This window comes from Salarias fasciatus (genome assembly GCF_902148845.1).
Source record: "Salarias fasciatus chromosome 23 unlocalized genomic scaffold, fSalaFa1.1 super_scaffold_20, whole genome shotgun sequence".
NCBI lineage: Eukaryota > Metazoa > Chordata > Actinopteri > Blenniiformes > Blenniidae > Salarias > Salarias fasciatus.
In genome coordinates this window covers 271647-291662 of record NW_021941230.1, presented here as the reverse complement: position 1 = coordinate 291662, position 20016 = coordinate 271647, and the positions used below count along the sequence as shown (strand labels likewise).

Sequence of the window (20016 nt, the reverse complement as noted above, 5' to 3'; positions counted from 1 at the left end):
AGACGCGACCCCTCTGCACAGAGCAATACAGGAGATGGAAAGAAACTGGTTTAACTGACCCTCCCACGGAGAGGTCACTGTTCCTCCCGCTAGAGGAACCGCTGAGATAATAGACCTACAAACTGCAGCTGCCCCACTGGAAAAACAGGCATGGTTAGAAAGAGGCGCAATAAAATCAGAAACAGATGGAATTTGGAGAAGTCACACGGGAAAAGTAGTAGCTCCGGCTGGACTGCTAAATGTACTATGTCAAGAAGCACATAGTAGGGGACATTCATCCTCCAGACGGATGGAGGAGCTGATTAAACAACAGTGGTGGCATCCCCACCTAACTGATATTTGTAAATATTTTGTAAATACATGTGAGATATGTCTGAAGTATAACCCCAAACAGACACTCAAAGCAGGACAGGGAGGATTCCCTGTGCCTAATGCACCATGGAAAGAAATCGTGATTGATTTCATGGACATGGGATCAGACCACAGGTCTGGAGGATATCGATATATCCTCGTAGCCATTGACACTTTCTCCAGATGGGTTGAAGCGAAACCGACAAAAAGGGAGACGGCAAAAGAAGTGTCCAATTGGCTCATAAATGACATAATCCCGCGATTTGGCCTGCCGCGAGTAATCAGATCGGATAACGGTAGACACTTTGCGAATGAACACCTACAACAGGTGGAGAAGTTGTTCGGGATTAAACATAAATTCGGATCAGTGTACCACCCGGCCTCGCAGGGCCTGGTGGAAAGAGCCAACAGAACGATCAAAGAACAACTTGCAAAAATATGCACAGCCAGTAAAATCAAATGGCCAGAAGCACTGGTTGATCTAATTGAAGGAAAAGAGAAAGAGAAAGAAAAAGAGAAGGTGTGTAACTGAATCAACCCATTAATCAACCTCTAAATCATCATAAAAATCATCCCATAATTTAATCATTTAAAAAGTAATTTAAAAATCATCCTAAAAAAGAAAAAAAAAATTCTAACCTAAAAATCATCCTAAATAATCAAGCTCAAAAAAAAATCAAAGTTCCGGAGTTTCTACGTGTGTGCAGCGAGAATATATGTGGATATGTATTAGCAGTAGCAACGCAAATGTTATACTCAAATGGGGAGGGGCGGGGAGGTGATCTTCATCAGACGGTGTCGTCCTCTTCATCCTCTTCATCCCGATATCGCCATGGATCCTCCAGTATGCCCACTTGGTCCTCATCCTCGGGAGCATATTCTTTAATGTCAGAACCTCCGGGCTCAGAGGCAGACATCGGTGGGGCAATTTCGGTCAATTGATAAGGTGGTGGTGGACCTCGAGAATGGCTTCCTGCTAAGGCCGAATCCATGCATCTAATGCAGAGAGCTCTGATACAAGGGATACAGCAGCACCCGCAAAGTGGCAGAACCACTACAATCACAAGAAGTGGCATCAGTAGAATCTCAACATATTTCTGCCACTTTCCAAAAATGTTTCCAAACCATTCTGCCACAGGATTATGTATTCCAGAGTGTTCAGTCAATTCCTCTGACATGGCTCTCAGGCCTCCTAAGGCTCTAGTTAGAGAACCATCCGGCGCCGTATTATTCGGGATAAACGTGCAGCAAACAGTGCCAAACATGCTGCACACACCACCTTTGTCAGCCAATAGGAAATCCAGCGCCACTCTGTTTTGACATGATGTGAGGGAAGTCGCCCCCAGTTGTTCAGTAGTCGCTGCAGCAAAGTCTCTAGTGAAGTTGCTCAGTCTCTGGACATTGTAGTGCACGTAGTTAATTCTCTCTGCATTTTTTGGTGGCGTGATAAAGATCAGAATTGATTCAAAACCCGCAGCTATTTCATTAACTAGTTTGTACTCGTTTGGTATCCCGCGAGGTATACCGATTGCGTCTATATAGACTGGGGAATCCGCCGGTTCTATTGATCTTTTTCTCCGTGTTTGTTCACCGGCCTGATAATAAGGTGTGTATTTCCGGGATGCCTCATAAAGTGATTTTGCACTCGCGGGGAAAACTCTCACCGGGGAAATCAGAGACACTAGTCCGCATTTACCCTTCCAATTTGGTGCCAGGTACCCGTGGAGGGTCTTACGTCCACAATACCACCATACGTCCGCTCTGGCCACCGTTAGCCGGGTTGAATTTTTCCAGTCTGTTACATCAATCGTTTTTGCACACCAGGCACTATTGATCTGCCCGTAGTTTACTGAACCAGTCGAGCCGCGTCTTATGCATGTAACCTTAACCTGATTTGGTATAAATATCGGCGGCTTATCTTCTTTTGGGGCTATCGGGTATATATTGTCAAGAAATTTGCAGTCGGGACTCGGGTTATCTTTAGACATTATGTCCACGATGCAGTTGGTTAGAGTCCCATTAAATTCCATTGTCGTGGGTACCATTAACAAGTTTGGTCTGGCTTCAGCACACACTACGCAACTATCAGAAGTGGTTTGTTGTGCTTCAGCTCTCATTAAGTTTAACCACTCGTTGTTCTGTACAAACCCGGTTTCAAGCGCTGTTACTTTTGAGGGCGAGAGCTTCTCCGCATCGTATTCTATTATTTTGTCCGAGTAATCAATTATTGCTTTGTTTTCAGCTTTGTTTGCGGGCGGTTGGGTAATGTTTAACATAATAAGTCCGAGTGGGTCTGTACCAGCCACATCAACTCCTATGGTTAAGAAGAAGACGTTACTGATATTGATGCTTCTGTAGTATCTTCTCCACGGATTTTCCCACAAGTTTCTAACGGTTAGGATTAGGGGGTTGTGTTTGTGCCCGGTGTTATGCACCTGGCCTTTGATTAAGGTTAGTGAATCTTTTAGCCTATGAAATGCCCCGTCTCCGTCGCTGTGTGATTCGGCTGTCCAACCGTTTGGATTAGTATTCCAATACACGTGGTTCCACTCCGCACACAAATTTGGGCCAGATTGTTGAATGCACATATACACGTCGTATTTTGTCCATGTTTTCGGGGCATTGCCGCAGTTTATCACGTCGCATAGGTCGAATTGGAAGCTTTGAGTCGTATTTGGTTTTATCTTTATTTCGAGTGCCTGAGCAGATTTACTTTGGGCCTCAACGCGTTGTGGTTCCGCTGGTATGTCGTTAGGATTTCGTCTGAATCGGGGTGGGATTTGCTCTCCCTCTTCGGTTACCGTACCTGTCATGTTTTTGTGATCTATGTTTCCCTGGTTGTACCATTCCCACCAGAAAATCGGTCCGACGATTATTATGGTCAGTATAACGAGAATTATTGTTCCCTGAGACGTCGTACAGCCGAGTCGCGCAAAAGGTCCACTGCGGTTGCGATTGTCATTATTTGGAGGTTCAATGTCCAGTGACTCACGCCGTCTAGGTGGCAGCAGGTCAGCTGTAGGGTCGTCAGTCATTTTCGTGGTCAGAATCAACTTCTGTCAGGTGTTGTCTGATGTCGGTCAGTGACCTTTCCGTGGGAGGGTCAGTTTTGGTGCACTGTGTCTTGTGCCACCAGTTGCTAAGTCTGTGAGAGTCCAGCCGGACTTTCACACTGTAGTCTGTTGTTTGCGCTACCTGGAACGGTCCCAGCCAGCGAGGTTCGGTCCAGTCTCGCCGATGTTGCTTCTTTAGCACCCACTCTCCGACCTGCACCGGTGCGGGTGGGCAGTCGTCAGGCTCCTGTAGCAGCACCTCTTGCACCTGCAGAGACAGACTGTTCACGGCCGTGTTCAGTACCTTCATATATTCACTAATTTCCTCTGCTTGTGTTTTTAGTGACATGAGGTCTTCGGTCGGGGCCGTGGAAAAGGGACAGGGCATTTTTCTTCCTGTCAGCACCTCATGTGGCGTCAGCCCATGAGCTGAATTAGGCTGTGATCTCATGTTAAAAAGCACTATTGGCAGTGCTTCTGGCCATTTGATTTTACTGGCTGTGCATATTTTTGCAAGTTGTTCTTTGATCGTTCTGTTGGCTCTTTCCACCAGGCCCTGCGAGGCCGGGTGGTACACTGATCCGAATTAAAGTATATCCCTAACAGTTAGAAACTGAAAAGATGAACACCATGATGTGACATATACAGTCTGATGTTTAAAATGTGTCTTAGGGGAGAACGCAGTGTTTCAGAAAACTTTACACATTCACACGTTTTGAAATCAATGACTGTTTACATGGAAAAGACAAACAATCTTGACAACATGCCGAGTCACTAGTTGCTGTTGTTTGTGTGAGTAATGAACCACACACATGCTGCTGAGAACACACTGAAAATGAACAGAGGAATAGATGGAGAATATTACACTCTAAACATTAATAATGGAGAACGTGCAGAACAATACACTCTGTACATATACAATGGAGAACACGGAGAATACACTCTATACATTAACAGTGGAGAACACAGAGAACAATACACTCTGAACATTAACAAAGGAGAACACAGACCTTCATCTGGAGAGAACACCAACTTGGATTGTTGTTACGGTGACTGTCAACTCTGAAACTACAAAGTCCAGAAGCATCTCGACCAGGACCAAGACCAGGGGAATATGGACTGGGACCAGGACCATTACAATATGGGCCGGAACCTGGATCAGGACAAAGACAATTTGGACTTAGACCAGGACTAGGAGAATCTGGACTGGGAGTCCCGAAACACTGGAGGAAAACATTGTTCTTATAGTCCATCTACTGACCTTGTACATAATTCAGTTCAATTCAGATCAATTCAGCTTTATTTATAAAGTGCCAATTACAACATGGTCATTTCTAGACACTTTTACAGAGCAGACCAAACAGATCCACCTGAACAAGCATAACCACTGTGGAAAGGAAAAACTCCCTTTTAGCAGGAAGAAACCTTTGCAGAACCAGGCTCAGAGGTGGAGGCTTTCTGCTATTCCGGTTGAGGTGAGGGGACAGAAAGAGAAGGAGACAGGACAGACAGTTTCTTGTATCTGCATACATGTCATATATAAACACAGGGTACATGGGCTACAACATTAACAGTTGACAGAGAGAGAGAGAGAGAGAGAGAGAGAGAGAGAGAGAGAGAGAGAGAGAGAGAGAGAGAGTGAGAGTGAGAGTGAGAGTGAGAGTGAGAGTGAGAGAGAGAGAGTGAGAGTGAGAGTGAGAGAGAGAGTGTGATTTTTTTAAACACTTTTATTTACACAGTTTACAGTAATACAGTGTGTGTCAGACTCTTAAAAACCATTCATGCTTTCAAATTAAAAAATGTGCAAAATGAAGTTCATTGTTGTCCAAACAGCACAGAATGTCCTTAAAACACCAGACCTCTTTAAAAGCATTTAAATCTTTGTTTTGTTAAAAAAAACCGATATTCGAGCCAGAGTCTGGATTTGACGTTGACCTGCCACACTTCTCTGACGTCCTGTCCTTCTCTGCCCTCAACCTTGTTCCTCCTGCTGATGTAAATCGCCATCTTGGCTTCTCCTGAGATAAAATTGAGGAGCTGCCACTTGTTTTTTTTCTTTTTGTTTGCAGCCAGCTCCCATGATAAAAGTTCTCTCAGTAAAAGCAACACCAAAAAGACTAAAAACCACCGTTAAAAGAGTGAAGAAGCCTGTGAGCCTCTTACACTCAGTAAAAACGTGATAAACAGTCTCTCTGTGATGGCAGAAGGGGCATGTGTTTAAAACAGCAGGGTTGAGGACAGAGATAAAAGCATTGGAGGCGATGGCACCGTGTAAAACCCTCCACTGGAGGTCTCCAGTCCGTTTTCTCAAGGGGGGCTTGTATAAAATCCTCCACTGTGGGCCGGGTCCAGGTCCAGCCTGTCCCAGTCTCTGTGACCACACAGTGGGGGGCCTGTTGCTCAGTCCACCCTTGTGGATGCTCTTCACACAGTTCCTGTAAAATATTTTTTTGTCTGCCTTGTGTAAGGATAGTCTCTCAGGCTGTGTGGTTTTCAGGAGGGGGCCGGACAGATCCCCCAGCTCCAGGCTCAGCAGGACCTCGGGGAAGGGGTCGTCAGCATCCGGGGAGAGTTCTCCTCGGCTGTACCTCCTCAGCAGGCTCCTGTCTCTGGGCGTCAGTGCACTCCTCCACTTCTCCAGGAGCCCCTGGGACACCCGGATGGACTGCATCCCCAGCAGAGAGCCCAGAGCCTGGGCGTCGCTCAGGTCCGGCCCCACAGCATCCACAAGCTGACCCACGGTGAGGGTCCCAGACTGGATCAGCCTTCCGGTCAGGCCGGGGGTCGAGGCTCCGCTGATGTCCAGTCTGGATCCGTGGATCAGGGGTTCTTTCAACAGCCAGTGCAGAGAGTCGGCTTTCAGGCACCTTCTGCGTGAAAATAAGGCCCAGCATTTAAATAAACTCTGGTAAAACGGAGGCAGCCCCTTGAGATTTAGAAATTTGGGGTCAGTCAAAAACAGAACATTATCCAACCCCAACTTATCGACCCGCCTCAGGATGCAGCTGGCCACGCCTCTCCACACCAGATCCGCCGGTCCTGCGAGGTACCTCTGCAGGAACTGGAGTCTAAAAGTGGCGGTCCGGCTGGCCAAGTGGACCAGGCCCTGGCCCCCCTCCTCTCTGTCTAAAAACAGCACCCCCTGTGGCACCCAGTGCAGACCATCCCAGAAGAAATCAACCATTTTCCTTTGAATTTGAGCCAGGAGACCTGGAGGAGGGTCTGCACTGCTGAGCCGATGCCACAGCTGGGATGCAACCAGATTATTTGAAACCAAGACTCTGCCCCGAAGTGACATTTTCGGGAGGAGCCACCTCCACTTGGAGAGCTTACCCTCCACCTTCTCCAAGACGGTCTCCCAGTTCTTCTGAACATAAAGTTCCTTACCGACATATATTCCCAGGTACTTGAGGCCCTCCCTCCTCCATGTTAGATTTTGGGGAAGAACTGGGAGACCGCCATGCCACCTGCCGACAGCAAGGGCCTCGCTCTTCCCCCAGTTGACCCTTGCTGCGGATGCCACATTAAAATCTTTAATGATATTAACTAAAATGTCTACGTCCCCCTGATTCCGTATAAAAACAATAAGATCGTCTGCATAGGCTGATAAAATCATGCTTTCACTAAAACCCGGTAAAAGCAGACCCTGCAGACTGGAACGTAGCTTAGAGAGGAGGTTCTCCAGGGAGAGCGCATAGAGCATTTTTTTTAAATTTGTTTTGCTAAGGTTAGAGTTGGCTTAGAGGGTTTGATTTGGGCGGTGGATGTGGTTTATGTACGAGCTTCATTACCGTTAATGATTCTTTGATTTGTATTTGCAAAAACACTAATAAATAAATTGTAAAAAAAAACAAAACAAAACAGATGAACGAGGAAAATACATGAAGGTAGAAAATTACTGGTTGATCAGTGCTAATGATAGAAGACCCTACCTTTTCATAATAAAATGCCAAACTCAATCAAAATAAAAGTCCGTTTTAGATTATAAAATCCAAATGATGAAAGCGGAAAATACATGAAAGCAGAAAATTACTGGTTGATCAGTGTTAATGATAGAAGACCCTACCTTTTGACAATAGAATCCCAAACTCCTTCAAAATAGAAGTCCGTTTTAGATTATACAAAGCCAAAAAGATGAAAGCAGAAATTTCCTAGTTGATCTATTGTGAAAAGGTAGGGTCTTCTCTGATTAACACTGATCAACCATTTATTTTCCGGTTTCATGTTTTTTCCGTTTTCACCTTTTTAGAAATTATAATCTCAATCAGACTTTGATTTTGAAGGAGTTTGGGATTCCATTGTGAAAACATACCGTCCTCTATCATTAACACTGATCAACCAGTCATTTTCCGCTTTCATGTATTTTCCACTTTCATCCTTTTTGATTTTTTAAGTCAGTCACCAGGTAACAAGGAAACCAGTTAATTTGAAACACTGTATTGACTGCTTTTAGTGGATTTGCCGGTTTTAGCAAAGGCACACACACACACACACACACACACACACACACACACACACACACACACACACACACACACACACCATAAAATGCTCAGTTAAAGGACACGTCGCAGCATTTTGAAGCTCTTCTCTGGGGACAACCTGCAAGGGAAGCCACAATGTAATGTGTATCAGAAAATCATCTCCTGAATCTGTCACTAAACAAATTAAAGAACCAGATGAAAACTCATAACTGACAGTAACCATGTCAGTTGTCAGAAAATAACAGATTGAGTCCACACTAATGAGGCTGAGGTCTCTAATAGAGTCACGTGACGTTTGTCAAGGAGCCAGTCTTTTGAACGGCTCTTTCAAATGGACGGCTCCTCAGGAGACAACAGAATCAGTGTGTTTTGCTTTGCTTCGTCAGTGAATAAATATCATTTCTTGGAATCAAGCCTGTTGTTCTGATTGTTATTATATACAAGAAGATGAATGAAACTATTCTATTCCTGGAGGTCTGAAACTCTTCAGGTTTTTAACTTTGGTGATTGTTATTAATTTAATGATTGATCTGAAGTCCAAAGTAATAGTTTAGTGTATTTTAAGAGACAATATCAATGAACTGGCATTCATTTCTCATTCACAAGGGTGGTGCCCCGAGGTTATCTGATGTATATCAGAGTCTTTATTTCAAAAAGTTACACCTATCTTTGATCATTATCAAAATGATTACATTTCATGATGCATTTGCAATATACGTATTAAATTAAAAAAGGCACAGTTTTGTGTGTGACGGTGTACGGAGGACTCAGGCTTTTATCCAGGACCCAGAGTGTTTGATAGACTTCTTACCAAAGCTGCACTGCAACAACTTGTTTTCGTCATGAAGATTGGCTCCAAACCAACAGAAAAATTTGTGATTCAAAGGATTTGAGAGATGTTCTTTTCAAACTAACCTCTAATGACAGTTACAAAACACATCATATTACTAAATACCAACATCAAGGCCTTGAAATTCATCTGGTAGGAATCCCTTCTGAATAAACAGTGATGCATTTTTATTTATCGACAAGACATAAAACATTATTTTACTTCACAGTTTCTTTTTTTACCACATTGATCAATCCTGTTTCTAGAACACACAGGTGTTGCCACATCACAGTACTGATGCCTTGCTCAGAGACCCACAGTGGAAATTGAACCTGGGAACTCTTCATTATCAGTCCCCTTCTCTGGCCTCCAGGCCACCACTGCCCTAAACAATGGCTGCCCCATGCAAGACGCAGTGCTCTTCCACTGGGAGATTCAGTGATTTGCTCCAGGATGCTTTGGCACATGGACAGTGGAAAATGGGAATCAAACCTATAAACTTGAGAACAAAAGAAGGCTACTCTCCCAATTGAGCCAAGGGTGTCCATGGAGCAGTTTTTGACCGTGGAGTCAGCGAATGGTAAAATGCAGGAGAGCACAAGACAAAGTTACAAGTGACAAATTCCCAAGTGTAACTGAAAGATTCATCAGGAGTCTCAGTGTAAAACTCTGTTTTACATGAAAAGAAAGAGTCAAGTGAAAACACCAAAGTCCAGTTCCACAACAGCAGAGCTTGGAGACACTGAAAACACAGCTGTTAGAAAACAGCTCCTGAGGCGGAGCTTCAGTCTCAGAGAAGAGAAAGAGAAATCCAAGATGTTGGGAGATCAGCAGGAAGATGATCACTGAAATTTCAAGCATTTTGTCCATTTCAGTGTGGCTCAGCTTGAAATTTACTGAGAACACCAGTCTGTTGTTCAGCTGTCTTTAAAACCTGTCTGAGTCCAATGAATCGTCCATTTAGAAAAGGATGTTGGCTTTTACGGTGTCCTCTCCTCAGAGACTCCACTATATATATGTATGTTCTGGGATTTTCAGTCATGTTCTATTGCCTCACATGGGCCGCACGATTAATGTTGGAATGTCAAGCTAATAAATTTGGCGATCAGTAAAAAATAATGATTATCACCGGTAACTAAAGAATTTGGGATCTGATGTTCATCAGAAAACCTCGGGGCAACACCTGCCTTTAGTAGTAAAAGAACCAATCTGTTGTAATCAGTCTCAATAACTTGGCAAAACTAATAATTTGGAATTTGGATTAATAATGACATTATTAGCAATTACCAAATTTTACCAGTAAAACCTGAAGGATTCTGGAGTTCTTGGACAGAAGAGATCGACATTCCATTCATAACTGTGAAACATCAATGACACAAAGGATCCCAAAAAGTATGTCTATTAATAATAAAGCAAAACCAAACACACAACTCTGTCATGGTCGGTGTGCAGTTAGACCCAACACAGAGAGACAGAAGCAGGATTAACGGTCGAGCAGGTTTATTCGGTGCAGGAAAACCAGGAGGACTGCAGCCTGGCAGCAGCGTCACAGGTTGGATCGAGGTGAGGTCGTGGCGTGGTGTGGCGAGGTCATTTCATGGCGAGGTCGTGGTGTAACGAGGTCATGGCGTGGCGAGGTCATTTCATGGCGAGGTCGTGGTGTAACGAGGTCATGGCGTGGCGAGCTAATGGTGTGGCGAGGTCATGGTGTGGCGAGACAAGATAAGACAAGGCAAGACGTGACCAAAACCTCCTCTCGGCTTGGCAGAGCAGCCGAATCCCTCTGCAGCAGCAAGGGAGTCTGGGAAGGGTAACGATCGGCACAGAGCAGGTGGCAGGGAGAGTTTGGCAGGCAGTCCCAGGTGAATGTCATCAGCAATCAGCAGGACCCAGGGAGACTGGGGCTGCCTGCTGCCTGCCTGAACAGGATCCTGACACAATTCTATCTGGATGCCTGTACAAGTCGTGTTTGCAAGAATGTGCGTGTGCATGTGTGTGTGTGTGAGGGAGAGAGATGGTTTGAGAGATGGGATGGAGGATCGAGGGATGGAACTACAGATCAAAATGGCGGCCGGCTGAAGACTACAGTTAAAATGGCGGATCAGAGGGATTTGTTCCCCACAGAGAGCTTGAGAGGGGGTGAGGCCTGCTTCCTCTCTCAGTGCAACTTTGTAAAAGAGTCTCCATGATCTGTGTTGTCCATCAGCTCAGGATGACTATTGCAACAACACAACATCAGCAGAGTAAAACTAACCTGTCTCACGACGGTCTAATCCCAGCTCACGTTCCCTATTAGTGGGAGAATAATCCAGCGCCTGGTGAATTCTGCTTCACAATGATAGGAAGAGCCGACATCCAAGGATCAAAGAGCGACGTCGAGCCGCCATCGTCATTAAAAAAAAAAAAAAAAGGCTTTTGGCCGAGTTGGTAAGCAGCTTACAGGCTTCCGGCCAAGTCGGCACCGACCAGCTCGGCCACTTGAGGCCACTGTCCTGGTGGTCCTTGGTGGGAAGGCTGGATGCTGCATGTGTCCCCTCTTCTTAGGCCTTGGGCGGAGGGCTCCTTCCTTTGTTAGCCGTCAGCAGTGCTGGCTAGCCGGCTGGGGGACCAGGACCAGCCCCCTTTTCCTTCCGGAGGACTCAGGAGAACTGCTCCTTTGGAGGTCTGGGGCAGAACCCAGGTGACGGCTGTCCCCTCCCCCTTGCTGTATGTGTGTCTTGGAGCAAGGAAGCACACACACAAAGTTTTCAGTCATGGCAAATGAACAGTTTCTTTTGTGTAACCACGAATCCCAGCATGTGTATATATAAACATTTTCATCAGGAGTTAAGCGCCCCCCCCCTCCACACACACACATACACACACACGCACACACACATTGCGCTACAGCTGGGCATCAAAAAAGCACACACAGCAGCAGAGCTTTCTGCAGTGAAACTCGGTCCATTCCTCATTATTTGCCATCATGAACTCAGCCGAATTATCAGAAAAATCAGGACGAAAAGGCTGGTATGAGGCACAAACTCAAATAAGGAGCGCAAATATGACAAAAATGAAAGTGAAACTTGAATCGCGTCTTCTGCCGGCAGAACGTTTGGGCCTGCTGGGCAGTCTTCAGGTGCTGGAAACACACAAAATAAAGTAAATTTCCCTTCAACACACAATCTGGCTTAATGAGGCACAATACAGCATGACTGAATTCATCCTGTCTTCTCTGTCAGGTTTTTTTTTTTTTATCTGCTCTGCTCTTGCTAGTGTGTGTGTGTGTGTGTGTGTGTGTGTGTGTGTGTGTTGGAGGGGTCGGGGTGGCAATCTTGGTAAAGACTTGGTGTTTGAAGTCATTAATTATTATTGTAAATGTATGCTTCTTGCAAAATTCTTGCTTCTTGCCCCCGGCTGGGGGCAGGATGATCATTACAGACGACTTTTGAATTCATTATCATATTTTGCGCATAATGCGATTAATTGCGATTAATCACAGAAAAAAATATGCGATTAGTCGCAAATCAGAAATGTCATCGTTGCCCAGCAGTCGTATATGTAGATAAAACACTTGTGTGATCCTGTGCATATGGAGCTGTTGTGATGACTGAATTTCCCATGTGGGATTAATATAGTTTGATCCTCTGCTATCCTATCCGAACACTTCAGATCTCTTCTGAGAACTGACACAACAAAACTAAGTCTCTGATGCAGCGGCTGAAACAGGAGAGCAACAATGACACTGTTCAGACTGAAGCAGAGCAGAAGCTTCTCTTACATTTTCATGCTTGGCTGGCTGTTAAAGTCCAAAAGAAGTTCACAACTGAGTCAAAGGTCAAAGAGAAATGGAGATGCCTTCAAAGTGACTTCATGATGTATTAAATGGAGGAGCTGGGCTCACTGATGACATTGTCCTGTTACATATGACACATTGTCCTGCTGCGCCACTGTTCCAGAACGGATTTGCAACACCTGACTGTTTACAGAGCCTGTGCAATCAGGTGTGTTCCAGACCACTTCTGACAGCCCTAATGCCAGTGTAAGCAGAGCAATTGTTCTTCCTTGGGGCTGGATGTCCTAACGGCATGGGACGTCAACGTTCTGAGCCGTGGTGAGACGAGTGGAGCAGAGAAGTGAAGCTGGTAATAATCAGAGTGAAACCCAGAGTGTTGAAACCCAGTGAGGGTGCTATGAGCACAGCCTGGAGAGGAGCCCAGAGGAGAGGCTGACTGAGTCCACACAGCTTCAAACCTTCTTTATTCCAGTTACAACCTGTCTGTCTGAGGAGAAGAGGACTGGAACGAGCAAGTTTAGAAAACCTGCAGGAGAATTCGCTCACTTCAGTCCTCAAACGTCTCCATGGTAACACTTTCAAGCACTCAGCTTCTGTTGTCTCTTGTGGGCCCGTTTCTATGGCGATTGTGCTCAGAGATGTTGATTTTGTTGAAGCTGCTCCGACAACCTTTTCAAACATCTTTTTGTCTCTTAGATTATGCTTTTTTTTCTTGCATGTTTGAAATAACATTTCTGTAGTACTACTTGGTTATTATCAAAATGTGTTTCTGTTCCTTTTCTCAATCTTTCTCAATCATTTTTATTCAGTAGGTATGGTTTAAAAGTTGTGCCAGTAGGAACTGAATAGTCTAATTTGAAACTCAATCCATTGGTTTGATTTATTGCTACTGTGAATCTGAACAGTCAAATTTGGAAGTAAATCAATTAGTTTAAATGTGTTTCACAATCATATCCACCCTGTATTTCATTCAATTGAAAATTTCAGCTCTCTATTTCCTTCTTATTTTTGAGTTTCAGTTCTCTCACCTCATATTCTGTTTTTCAATTCAATATTTGGTGTCACTCATCCGGGTCAGATGACAGCAGTGATGCACAGATGAGGCCTCGTGAACCACTGTCTTAAATGTCTGAAACCACTAGATGGCACCCTTGGTTTTACAGTAAAATAGAGGCTGACGGACAAACATTTGGTGAACAGATAGCACCATCTCGTGGCTTCAGAAAATCAATTCTACAATTCTACAATTTCATTTCGCAGACGCTTTTGTCCAAAGCGACGTACAACACAAGCAAGAATACAGACATAAGAAAGAAAGAAACCATTAGTAAATGCTTCAATTACTTCAAGTGCGATTGGTCAAGGGAGTTGCCATCAAGTTGCAGAAGAGGAGCCAATACCCCCCCCCCCCTTTTTTTTTTTTTTTTTTTTTTTTTGTGTGTGTCAACTTCGTCAGTGGTACATCAGCGCTGGGTTTTAGAACACCTGATCTATTCTTCCCCGAACATGGGGTCGGATTAAGACCCTAGGTTTTCTCTGAACAATTGAGTCTTCAATTGTCTCTTGAAAGTAAAAAGAGACTCGGCGGAACGCACCGAGTTAGGTAGTTCGTTCCACCATTTGGGAACAACAGAGGAGAAGAGTCTGGCTGGAGATTTAGAGCCGTGCTGGGCTGGAAGCACCAGACGTCTCTCACATGCAGAGCGAAGAGGGCGTGAAGGAGAGTAGACCTGGATCAGGGAGTCCAGGTCGGCCGGAGCCGTTCTTGTCAGCGTTTTGTAAGCCAGGAGGAGAGATTTGAATTTGATCCTGGCTGCAACTGGAAGCCAATGAAGGGAGATGAACAGAGGAGTGACATGAGCTCTGCTGGGCTGGTTGAAGACCAGACGTGCTGCTGCATTCTGGATCATCTGTAGAGGTTTGACTGTACATGCAGGGAGACCCGCCAGAAGAGAGTTGCAGTAGTCAATGCGTGATATCACGAGAGCCTGAACCAGAAGCTGGGGGGCCTGTTGGGTCAGGAAGGGTCTGATCTTCCTGATGTTGTAGAGGGCATAACGACAAGACCGAGAAACTGAGGCCACGTGAACCTTAAAGGTCAGCTGGTCATCAATCATGACCCCCAGGTTTCTGGTTCAGTTAGTGGGCACAAGTCGGCTCGAGTGAAGTTGGACACTGATGTGAGGCTGGACAGATGGACAAGCTGGAAAGACCATGAGTTCAGTCTTAGACAGATTTAGCTGAAGGTGGCGTTCCTTCATCCAGGTGGAGATATCAGCCAGACATGCTGATATCCGAGCTCAGACTGTGGTGTCGTCAGGTGGAAAAGAGAGGAAGAGCTGAGTGTCGTCAGCATACAGTGGTAGGAGAAGCCATGAGAGCGAATCACTGCACCAAGTGAAGTGGTGTACAGAGAGAAGAGTAAGGGGCCAAGCACCGACCCCTGAGGGACCCCTGTTGATAGGTCATGTGACCTTGACACCTCCCCTCGCCATGACACTCTGAAAGATCTGCCTGTGAGGTAGGACTTGAAATAAATAAAGACAGTGGTTCATGAGGCTTCATCTGTCCATCTCTAGATCACAGATAAATGTACTAAATCTGTGTATTGGTTGATACTTCATAACCATTGACAGTGCTATGTTTACTGTGTGTGTGTGTGTGTGTGTGTGTGTGTGTGTGTGTGTGTGTGTGTGTGTGTGTGTGTGTGTGTGTGTACGTATCGTGGATAATCAGTGGAAAAACAGTGAATGCATCTCTGGACCATTGTCTGAGTTTTTCCTCCTGGCTGTGTGACTGCAGTCAGCTGGAGCTGTGGCTTCATCAGGGACTGTCCGTCTGTCTGTCTCTGCTGTGTGACGGCGTCTTGTCCTCTGGCTTCTCTTCTGTGCTCAGTCCCTGCCAGGATAATGAAGCCCCGGACAACATAGCTCCTGGGATCACGCGGGAACTCAAACTCCCCCACCACTTTAAGGTGGCAGGTCCTGAAGCAAATCCCTGAATCTCAAACTGCTCCCAGTGGAAGAACACAGCATCTTGCACGGGGCAGCCATTGTTTAGGGCAGTGGTGGCCTGGAGGGCAGAGAAGGGGACATTTGATCAAGAGTTCACCGGTTCAGTTTCCACTGTGGGTCTCTGAGCAAGGCAACAGTACTGTAATGTGGTAACACCTCTGTGTTCTAGAAATAGGATTGATCATTATGAAAAAATGTGCAGTAAAATAATGTTTTATGTCTTTTTGATAAAGAAAAATGTATCATTGTATTTTCAGAAAAGCTTCGTACCAGATGCATTTCAAGGCTTTGATGTTGGTATTCAGTCATACGATGTGTTTTTTAACCATCATTAGAGGTCAGGTAGAAAAGAACATCTCTCAAATCCTTTGATCCACTAATTGTTCTGGTGGTTTGTTCCTAATCTTCAAGAAGAAAACAAGTTGTTGCAGTGCAGCTTTGGTAAGAAGTCTATCAAACACTCTGGGTCCTGGATAAAAGCCTGAGTCCTCCGTACACCGTCACACCGTCAAGATGTTCGTTCTGAAGACTTTCCTTCTGCTGCTGGTTGCTGGAGCTGTGCTGGTGTCAGGTGAGACTCTCTAACTCATCCTGGGTCTGGAAGTTTTATTTTAGCTGTGTAAAAAAAAAAAAACTCTGTAATTTGTAGAATTTACATTCTGAAAACATGAACATCTGTTCAATTTTTAGAATAATTGGCTCAGATTTATACAGATTTTTAGTAGTTTATTAACAAGATGTCAGAAACCAACCTTTCACAAAATAGTTTCAATAAAAGATAAAATAATAGATATAAACTAGAAAAGTCTATGTATAGTAGTAATTAATAATGAAAATTAATCATTTGGTAATAATCAAATACAGTTGTAAAGTATTAAAATAAAGAATTCAGGTAACCTGTGTTTGTGCCATTAATCTGCTTGAGCAGCCCCTTTCTCTCTGGCAGCGCTGCCCCCTGCAGGTTGTGAGCATATAGCCTCTTTATGACAGTGACCACAGACTGATATGTTAGTCCTTTGAAGTGTGTGGTGGCCATACATTTTCCCAAACATGGTACTTCTCCCTCTGGACTGGTGACAAGCTGTGTCTTCTGGGTTCTGATCAATCTTGGGCTCTGTGGCAGTCGGCTGGACGCTGTCTGAGACACACTGGCAGCCCCTGTGTCAGTTTTAAACTTGATGGAGCAGCCATTCTCTGGGAGCCTCCACCAGCCACTCATCTTCAGAATGCTGACCGAATGTTTTCAGAGCGTTTTCTCAGAAAAAACCCACCCTCTCCATCAGCTGTTTCATTAGAAGTCATTCTCACCTCTTCCAGAAGTTTTCTTTCACCTGCCACCTCAGAATGTCCTGTTTTGTTGAGCTTTGTGCACCTCTTGTTCTTGGCAGGGCAGGGCTGTGTTCTCCCATGCTGTCTGGAGCAGAGTGTACATGCAGCACTGGGTTTTAACTGCTGCTGCAAATGCTGTTTCAGCCATGTTCCATCATTATCACTCCTGTTGCCACGGAACTGTCCATGTCTCAAAGTGTCCACTGCATGATCTGCACATAGAGCCTCGTTCTGCAGCTTGATTTGTTCACTCTGTCTCGGTATTGGAATGGCTCTGTCAATAGAGAGGTCTGGGTCGAGCTGCGACTTCTGCAACACGTCGTTGTCTGCTATTCCAATGACAGTTCTGTCTGGGATCTGTTCCTCTTTTGTTCCTCCAAACTCACAGCGCTGTGCCAGCTCATACAATCCTCTGACAAAGGCTTCATCCGACTCCCCTGCCTTCAGTGCTCTCTTATGTTCTGCTCTTTCATGTATGCCGTTTCTTTTGGGCACTAAATGGTTGGTAAATGTTTCCATTACCGTGGTGCAGATCAGCTCTGGATGAACGTCGTCGTCTGACTCTCCCTCGTCGTACACAAATGACTCGTAGACAGCCTCTGCATCTCTCCCCAAGACATAGAGAACCGTGTTCACCTGCACCTCCCCGCCTTATTTATCCAGCTTGGACTCAGTCCTGAAGCAGATGGACTCCACGGCACCACAGTGGCCATTCAGCAGGGCAGGGGAAGTCAAAAGGCTCCGTGGTCCGAACTTTGGCATCTCTCAGTCTGTAGGCGTCCTGTCAGCCACTTCTGGACTCCATGTCATGAGGTTTTACTCACAGCTGTGGGCTTGCTCCACTTGACTCAGCATCAACTTACCGTTTATGAGTTCAGAACATAAGCAGCGTACATACAGCACAGCTTCAAGACATCATCATCTCAACTACGGTGGCCCAGCATAACATTTCACTGATGATGGACAGATGGATGGATGGATGCATTTATTTTTAGTTGATTTGTTGTGAGAAACTTTAACTCTGACTATTTTCCAGGAACTGCTCCATCCACCGCCACGGAGGGTGAGTCCAACATCACATTGGTTCTTCTAGGGTTAAGAATTTATGTCAATCCTGCTTCAAACCACATCAAGTGTGAACAAACTAAACACAATCTCTTCCTCAGTTATTTCATATTTCTTCATCTGGCATCCAGTTTTCATAGATATACTGATGTGATCCATTTCCAGTCATTCATTTCATTTGTTTCATTCTTGTGTTTTCAGAAACTCAAACTGAAGCTGTACGGGCTCAACGTGACCTCTTCAACCGTGAGTGTTTTCACTGCATCTCTTGACTCCACAGCTGATTTACCTGTTTGTCACAACCTGGTTAGGTGATTTAAATAAGCATTTATGCTTAAATATAGAAAGTGTTTCCTTTTATATTAATGAGCAGGTTTCTTAATTTCCTTTAAGATTCCATTTCAGGTGAAAATGCATCGTTTTTGCATTTTCCTTCTTATAAAAAAAACATCCGTTTCCACATTAGCAGCAGGAATGTTGACAGTGATGTAGCTAGCATGGGGGAAAGAAAACAGCGTCCCTCCAAACTGAGCTTTAAGCAATCGGCAGAACAGTAATCTACACTGAAGACTTTTTTTTTGTCGTTTTCAGCAAATAAAATTCTTCTGGAGCCACAAAACATGTTTACCCATAAACCATCCCTCAGCATTCAAAGTTATTCACGTATTTATGCTGAACATACAGTCATGGTGTTTCATGATTTAGAATTAATTTTGCTGTTTTAGCTTTTGTAACCACTTTTAGGGGTTAATATTTCGTGTCTGTGGATGATTGTTGAAATATCGAACGCAACTTTTTTCAACAGTTTTGTCCCAAAACAGTGACCCAAATCATTTTTTTTCTCCGTCGCTCCAAGACATTTTGATGGATGAGTCATCGATAGTGTCTTCTCTGTTCAAATCTGCAAAATGAAAACAACAGCCTGAACATTTTCAGTTATTTCAAGTTTTTGACAAACCCTTGATAGATTATTTTCTTACAGGTGTACCTCCAGGAGCAGGACTGGCAGGAAATGGTGAGTCGACAAAACAACCGTCGTCCCGATATAATTCTGAGTCTCTCCTTCTGGGTCACATTCTGCCTCAAACCAGTTGCTCAACAGCATTTCGACGAGCCACAGCGATAATTCCAAAGTAACTGTTATGGACAAAGTGGTCCTGCTGTTAAATGGGGACGGGATTCTTTTGGCATCCATTGTTGCCGTTAGTAGAGACACTTGTAGAACACTGTGGAACTTCATTGTGAATGAAGGGAAACGGTGTTCCTCAAGACAGCTACGGTTTTCTATCAGGTTTTTAACATCTGTTATTAGAAGCAACGAGAGACGCTGAATGTGCTGAATCAAGTGAAAACGTTTTTCTCTGTTGCTCCAGGACATTTTAATTGATGAGTCATCGATAGAGTCTCCTCTCTTCAAATCTGAAAAATTAAAACAAAAGCCTGAGTTATTTCAAGTTTTTGACAAACCCTTGATAGATTATTTTCTTACAGGAGTACCTCCAGGACTTGGACTGGCAGAAAATGGTGAGTGAATGTCTGACATCTTTGAAATTTTCCTGCACACCCCCTGAAGCTGTGATATAATAGGATGAGATGTATGACCCTTCCTCACCTTGGTTATGAATGCCCATTGTTATTTCCATCCATATATTTAGAGTTGGTCCATTTCCTCATGACAGCCTTTTTAAGGGCCACCAGCAGCATATTCAACAAACATCTGCCACTTTTCACCAATTTTTCAGGCAGAAATCTAAAAAAAAGTCTTATTCTCCAAAAGAACATGGCATCTGAAAATACCTTGTAAGGGACGATGCAGCTCTGTCCAGAAGTGCTGAATGACAGGACAGTCCCAGAAAACATGGTCATGATGTGCATTATTGACATTCCCACAGTTTCTCCAGCAATCAGAGGAGTTTCCACCATCATGGGATTTCTGAGAGGGTTTAATAAAATATCTTATTAGAGCTTTCCAACAAGACTGTCTCAGTTTTGTGAGAGGTACATTTCCATTGATGCATCCATGTGTTTGTCCTTTCTTCATCAGATATAATTATCCCGCTTCCTTCTTCCATTTCTTAAACTTGTCCTGTCCAGCAGGAAGCAGCAGAATGGAGGT

General features: G+C 44.5%; 1 long non-coding RNA gene across 1 annotated transcript; it reads left to right on the top strand.

Moving 5' to 3' along the window:
* The first annotated feature begins 10151 nt into the window (after positions 1 to 10151).
* On the top strand, positions 10152 to 19996 carry LOC115383805 (uncharacterized). Its single transcript, XR_003930756.1, has 6 exons — positions 10152 to 10280; positions 15918 to 16077; positions 17872 to 17898; positions 18102 to 18146; positions 18883 to 18915; positions 19392 to 19996. It is a non-coding gene; the product is annotated as an uncharacterized LOC115383805 (long non-coding RNA).
* Positions 19997 to 20016: the final 20 nt, after the last annotated feature.